Source organism: Saimiri boliviensis, chromosome 1 (assembly GCF_048565385.1).
Source record: "Saimiri boliviensis isolate mSaiBol1 chromosome 1, mSaiBol1.pri, whole genome shotgun sequence".
NCBI classification, from domain to species: Eukaryota; Metazoa; Chordata; class Mammalia; order Primates; family Cebidae; genus Saimiri; species Saimiri boliviensis.
In genome coordinates, this window is record NC_133449.1 from 169078040 (window position 1) to 169084505 (window position 6466).

Genomic DNA, 6466 nt, shown 5'->3' on the forward strand with positions numbered 1-6466 from the left:
TGGATCAGGAGGTCAAGAGATCGAGACCATCCTGGTCAACATGGTGAAACCCCGTCTCTACTAAAAATACAAAAAATTAGCTGGGCGTGGTGGTGCGTGCCTGTAATCGCAGCTACTCAGGAGGCTGAGGCAGGAGAATTGCCTGAACCCAGGAGGCGGAGGTTGCGGTGAGCCACGATCGCGCCATTGCACTCCAGCCTGGGTAACAAGTGAAGCTCCGTCTCAAAAAAGAAAAAGAAGAGAGTGTCACTCTGTCACTCAGGCTGGAGTGCAGTGGCACGATCTCGGCTCACTGCAACCTCTGCCTCCCTGGTTCATGTGATTCTCCTACCTCAGCCTCCTGAGTAGCTGGGATTATGGGCACACCGCTATGCCCGGCTAATTTTTTTTTTTTCTTTTTTGAGACGGAGTTTCGCTCTTGTTACCCAGGCTGGAGTGCAGTGGCGCGATCTCGGCTCACCGCAACCTCCACCTCCTGGGTTCAGGCAATTCTCCTGCCTCAGCCTCCTGAGTAGCTGAGATTACAGGCATGCACCACCATGCCCAGCTAATTTTTGTGTTTTTAGTAGAGACGGGGTTTCACCATGTTGACCAGGATGGTCTCGATCTCTTGACCTCATGATCCACCCGCCTCAGCCTCCCAAAGTGCTGGGATTACAGGCTTGAGCCACCGTGCCCGGCCCCGTCTAATTTTTTTTGTATTTTTAGTAGAGACGGGGTTTCACCATGTTGACCAGGATGGTCTCGATCTCTTGACCTCATGATCCACCTGCCTCGGCCTCCCAAAGTGCTGGGATTACAGGCTTGAGCCACCGTGCCCGGCCCCGTCTAATTTTTTTTGTATTTTTAGTAGAGACGGGGTTTCACCATGTTGACCAGGATGGTCTCGATCTCTTGACCTCATGATCCACCTGCCTCGGCCTCCCAAAGTGCTGGGATTACAGGCTTGAGCCACCGTGCCCGGCCCCGTCTAATTTTTTTTGTATTTTTAGTAGAGATGGGGTTTCCCCATGTTGGCAAAGTTGGTCCCAAACTCCTGGCCTCAAGTGATGAGCCTGCCTTGGCATCCCAAAGTGCTGAGATTACAGATGTGAGCCATGGTGCCCAGCCTCATTCTTCAGGAAACCATGTAGCTCAATTTAGGTTCAAAGGACGATCTCTCCCTTTTTGGTACAGTGGGATCTTACCTCCGGTCACATCTAAAAAGCCATTCTGAATATCAGAATCTTTATCTTGGGACTGGCAAGTGGTTTGAGTCTCAAAGGGAACCTAAGTCATAAAGTGTTTGGAGGTGCTCAAGGTGGCGCCTTGGGAAAGGAAATGTAATGGAAATTCAGGAGCCCACAGCAATCTCAGATAACTCAGAAATCTCAAAGAGGAGCTTCTTTCAGGTCTTTTTAAACCAATGGAAATGTTGCATTCTGGTTGAGGAATATCCATTTGACCAGTGCTTAAGAAGTGAACATGGTAGAGGCACTGATACTATCTTCCGGGGCAATGAATCAAACTACCAGATGTCATGGAATTTATATTCTGGTGTAATTGCCCTTCAAAGTACCTGGGGAACAAAAAATGATCCTTATGACTTAAGATGGTCTTGTGGCTTCAGGCACCCTCAAGGCCTCTTGCATTTCTCCCGTAACTGTCTCCAAATATGTGTGCAGATTCTTTAATTCAGCATATATTGTAACAACATACTGTTGTATATGTACATATGTGTACCAGGATGTGTATTACTGCAGCGTTATGATAGCGAATCTTAAAACTAGTGCATTTATACTTGACTATAGTGCAGCTGTTACAATACAAGTGAATTAGGTTTATATGCAGTGACCAGAAGGATCTCCAAGACATGCCGTTAAGGAAATAATATCCAACAACCAGATTCCCAGCAATCCCAAGAAAAACCTTATGTTTTGTGTACAGTTACATATACAGATTGAGGAAAGGGACAGGAAGGGTATACATTGAAATATAAATAGTGGTTAACTGCAGACAAGTAGGAATTTTGGGAGGAAAGGTTAGTTGTTTACAGTGTACATAAAAGGAATAGATATTCCAGTGGTATTAAAAATGGAAATAATTGTTAGGCCAGGCATAGAGGCACACACGGGTAATCCTAGCACTTTGAGTGGTTGAGGTGGGAGGATCTCTTGAGGACAGTTCTAAGTCAACCTGGGCAACATAGCAAGACCCCGTCTCTACAAGAAAACAAACAAACAAAAAAAACCCCAGAGAGCCACGGTGGCTCAGGCCTGTTGTCCTGGCGCTTGAGGAGGTGAGGCCTAGGCGTTCGGGGCCAGCCTGGGCAACAAAACCTCTCATCCATTTAAAAAAAAAAAAGTTGGACACGGTGGCTCACGCCTGTAATCTCAGCCTTTTGGGAGACCCAAGTGAGTGGATCTCGAGGTCAGGAGTTCAAGACCAGCCTGGCCAACATGGTGAAATACGTACAGAAATTAGCCAGATGTGGTGGCACATGCGTGTAGTCCCAGCTACTTGGAAGGCTGAGACACGAGAATCGCTTGAACCCGGGAGGCGGAGGTTGCTGGGAGCCGAGGTTGTGCCACTGCAATCCAGCCTGCGTGACAGAGTGGAGACTCTGTCTCAAAAAACAAAGAAAAAGAATTTTTTTGGTCGGATATGGTGGCTCACATCTGTAATCCCAGCCCTTTGGGAGGCCGAGCTGGGCAGGTCACGAGGTGAAGAGATAAGAGATCTCCATCCTGGCCAACATGGTGAAACCCCGTTTCCACTAAAAATACAAAAATGATCTGGGCGTGGTGGCACATGCCTGTAGTCCTAGCTACTCGGGAGGCTGACGCAGGAGAATCGCTTTAACCCGGGAGGCAGGGGTTGCAGTGAGCTGAGATTGTGCCAATGCACTCCAGCCTGGCAAAAAAAAAAATTAGTTGGGTATGGTGGCCTGTGCCTGTAGTCCTAGCTACTCTGGAGGCTAAGAGGAGCGTACGGTTTGAGCCTCCTTGGGGCCATTGCACCCCAGCCTGGGTGATAAAGGGAGATTCTGTCCCTAAAAAAAAATTTTTAAAGTAACAGGAAGTTTCACCTGGGGAGGGGTTGTAAGGTTTATTTAGTTTCTCAGCGAAGTTCTCAGATAAGATCTGAAATACAATTTACAGCTTGTAAAGACTCCACTCCCCTGACCCAAGCACTCATTGTAAACGTTGATTTGATCACAAAGTGATCCTGCGTGGCTGCTTTGGGAGCGCAGAGGCTGGAGACGAAGGAGGTGGGGGCGTGTCGAGATTTGTGGACCAGGTGACTGCTGAGAAGAGAATAAGCTGGAGACACCACCGCGAAAGAGCTCTCCTGGGGTTAGGGGAAGGCTGAATCCTTGTCACTGCTGTGTGTCCCCAGACGGACACGCTCCAATTGTCTGGAGGTGGGGGGCGGTTCGGACAGTCCTGGACGCTGAGTCATGCTAAACGCCCTTGTTTTGACACACTCTCTGTGACGTAGGTCTTTCTCACCAGTCAAGAAAATAAAATCCGGAGGCAGCCTCCGGGCCGGCTTTAGCTCAGCGGTTACTTCGACAATTCTTTCCTTGCTGGAAAATGAAACCACTCTCCGTGGTTCGAGACCCGCGGGCGCTCTCCGGTCCTTTTACTGCTGAAGTTCAGCTCCCTTTCCATGATAAAAGGAACCAGGTGGCTCCTTGGAGAAATAGCTGATTTTAGTACTGGGCAAGAAATACAGAGATGGACGTGGAGCATCTCCTAGTGCTAGAAAGTAAGGAAGTGCTTGAAAACCAAAACCAACCAAACTCTTAACTTTTTAAGTTTTTTTCCAGTGTTCAGTAATGTTCATGTGTGTGTTCTGTTACCTGGATATTTGTATCTTCTCTTCCTTTATACCTGAGGCCAGAGGATTTTTTCTTTCAAATCCAATGGATATTCTAAGATACACATCAGACTTTGATCGTTCCATATAAATGTTCCTAGGTTTCCTTTCGATATGTAGACCCAAGATTTCTTGTTTACAGTTTTGAAGATTTATACTGCATATAAACCTAATTCACTTGTATTGTAACAGCTGCACATTATTTAGTCTTCCATTATTTTAGTCTTCCGAGACGGCAATATATGTTGGATATTGGCTTCTATACTCCTTTCTCTCTGATCCTTTGAATTACTTTCCTGATTTTATTTTGATTTTATTGGCTGTTTTAATACCGTTCCTCAATACCAGTTATTTATTTTCAGTAAAAGCTTTTCCTCTTTGAACATCTTATAATTTAGTTTTCTCTTCTGAGATTTTTGTTTCTTTCATATCTCCTGCTTTTTTACAAACTGTTTTCTTACTGTTTTTGTTCTTTGTCCATTTCTGTTCTGAGTTATTTTTCTGATTTATGACATTTTTTTCATGTTACCAAATGATTAAGGTTATCTAATATAGGTTGAAATATTGTCTTTCAGTTTTCCAGTTTCATAGTTAGTTGTAAAAAAATTTTTGTTTTTGCTGGACGAGGTGGCTCACGCCTGTAATCCCAGCACTTTGGGAGGCCGAGGCAGGCAGATCATGAGGTCAAGAGTTTGAGACTAGCCTGGCCAACATGGTGAAACCCTAGCTCTGCTAAAGATACAAAAATTAGCTGGGCAGGTGGTGGGCGCCTATAGTCTCAGCTACTCAGGAGGCTGAGACCGAAGAATCACTTGAACCCAGAAGGCAGAGGTTGCAGTGAGCCAAGATCGCACCACTGACTCCAGCATGGGCAAGAGAGGGAGAGACTCCATCTAAAAAAAAAATTGATTTTTACTTAAAATTTTTCTATATAATATGTCTGCAATTTTCTGTGCATTTTGAAATGTCTTATTTTCCAGTTTCAGCAATTGGAAATCAGCCAGTAGTGTGGGTGACTTACCAGCTTTTTTACTTGAAAAGTCCCCTCCAGGGCCGGGCGCGGTGGCTCAAGCCTGTAATCCCAGCACTTTGGGAGGCTGAGGCGGGTGGATCACGAGGTCGAGAGCTCGAGACCATCCTGGTCAACATGGTGAAACCCCGTCTCTACTAAAAATACAAAAAATTAGCTGGGCATGGTGGCGCTTGCCTGTAATCCCAGCTACTCAGGAGGCTGAGGCAGGAGAATTGCTTGAACCCAGAAGGCAGAGGTTGCGGTGAGCCGAGATCGCGCCATTGCACTCCAGCCTGGGTAACAAGACCGAAACTCCGTCTCAAAAAAAAAAAAAAAAAAAAAGAAAAGTGCCCTCTTAGCCGGGCGCGGTGGCTCAAACCTGTAATCCCAGCACTTTGGGAGGCCGAGGCGGGTGGATCACAAGGTCGAGAGATCGAGACCAACCTGGTCAACATGGTGAAACCCCATCTCTACTAAAAATACAAAAAATTAGCTGGGCATGGTGGCGCTTGCCTGTAATCCCAGCTACTCAGGAGGCTGAGGCAGGAGAATTGCTTGAACCCAGGAGGCAGAGGTTGCGGTGAGCCGAGATCGCGCCATTGCACTCCAGCCTGGGTAACAAGAGCGAAACTCTGTCTCAAAAAAAAAAAAAAAAAAAAAAAGTGCCCTCTTTTATTTTTGGCGGGGGATAGAGTTTTGCTCTTTTGCCCAGGCTGGAGTGCAATGGTGCAATCTCAGCTCATTGCAACCTCCGCGTCTCCAGTTCAAGCAGTTCTCCTGCTGCAGCCTCCCCAGTAGCTGGGATTACAGGCATGTGCTGCCATGCCCAGATTAAGTTTACATTTTTAGTAGGGGCCTTAGTTTTCACCCTTTTGGCCAGGCTGGTCTCAAACTCTTTACCTCAGGTGATCCACTCATCTTGGCCTTCCAAAGTGCTTGGATTACAGGCATTAGCCACTGCCTGGCTGGAATGCCCTCTCTTCTTGGTAGAATAAAATGCATGTTCCCCCCTTTCTTGGAGAGTGGAGCACAGGCTGATATCTTGTGATTTTGTGATTCTCTCTTATTTCTGTGGGACTGTTAATTTTCTCTTTCTTTTTGAGACAGGATCTGTCTCTGTCTCCCAGGCTGGACTACAGTGGTGCCATCTTGGCTCACTGCAACCTCTGCCTCCTGGGCTCAAGCAATCCTCCTGCCTCAGCCTCCTCCTGAGTAGCTGGGACCACAGGTATGCGCTACCTCACCCAGCTAAATTTTTTATTTTATTTTACTCTTTTGTTTTTGTAGAGATGGGAGTCTCACCATGTTGCCCAGGCTGGTCTTGAGTTCCTGAGCTTAGGATATACACCCTTCTTGGCCTTCCATAGTGTTGGGTTTACAGGAGTGAGCCACTTGCCCAGCCTGGGACTCTTACTCACTGCTTGCTTCCTTTCTCTTCACCATCAGCCCTTAAGTCGCCTCTTTCCTCCTGCCTTTGCTCTTGCCTTTGCAACACTGCCATTTCCAGTGTCAAACAATTTCACCCCCTTTTAAAATATGTTTCAGTCCTTTCATCTACCAGACATTTTGTCAGTGTTTCTCCACTCAAGATGG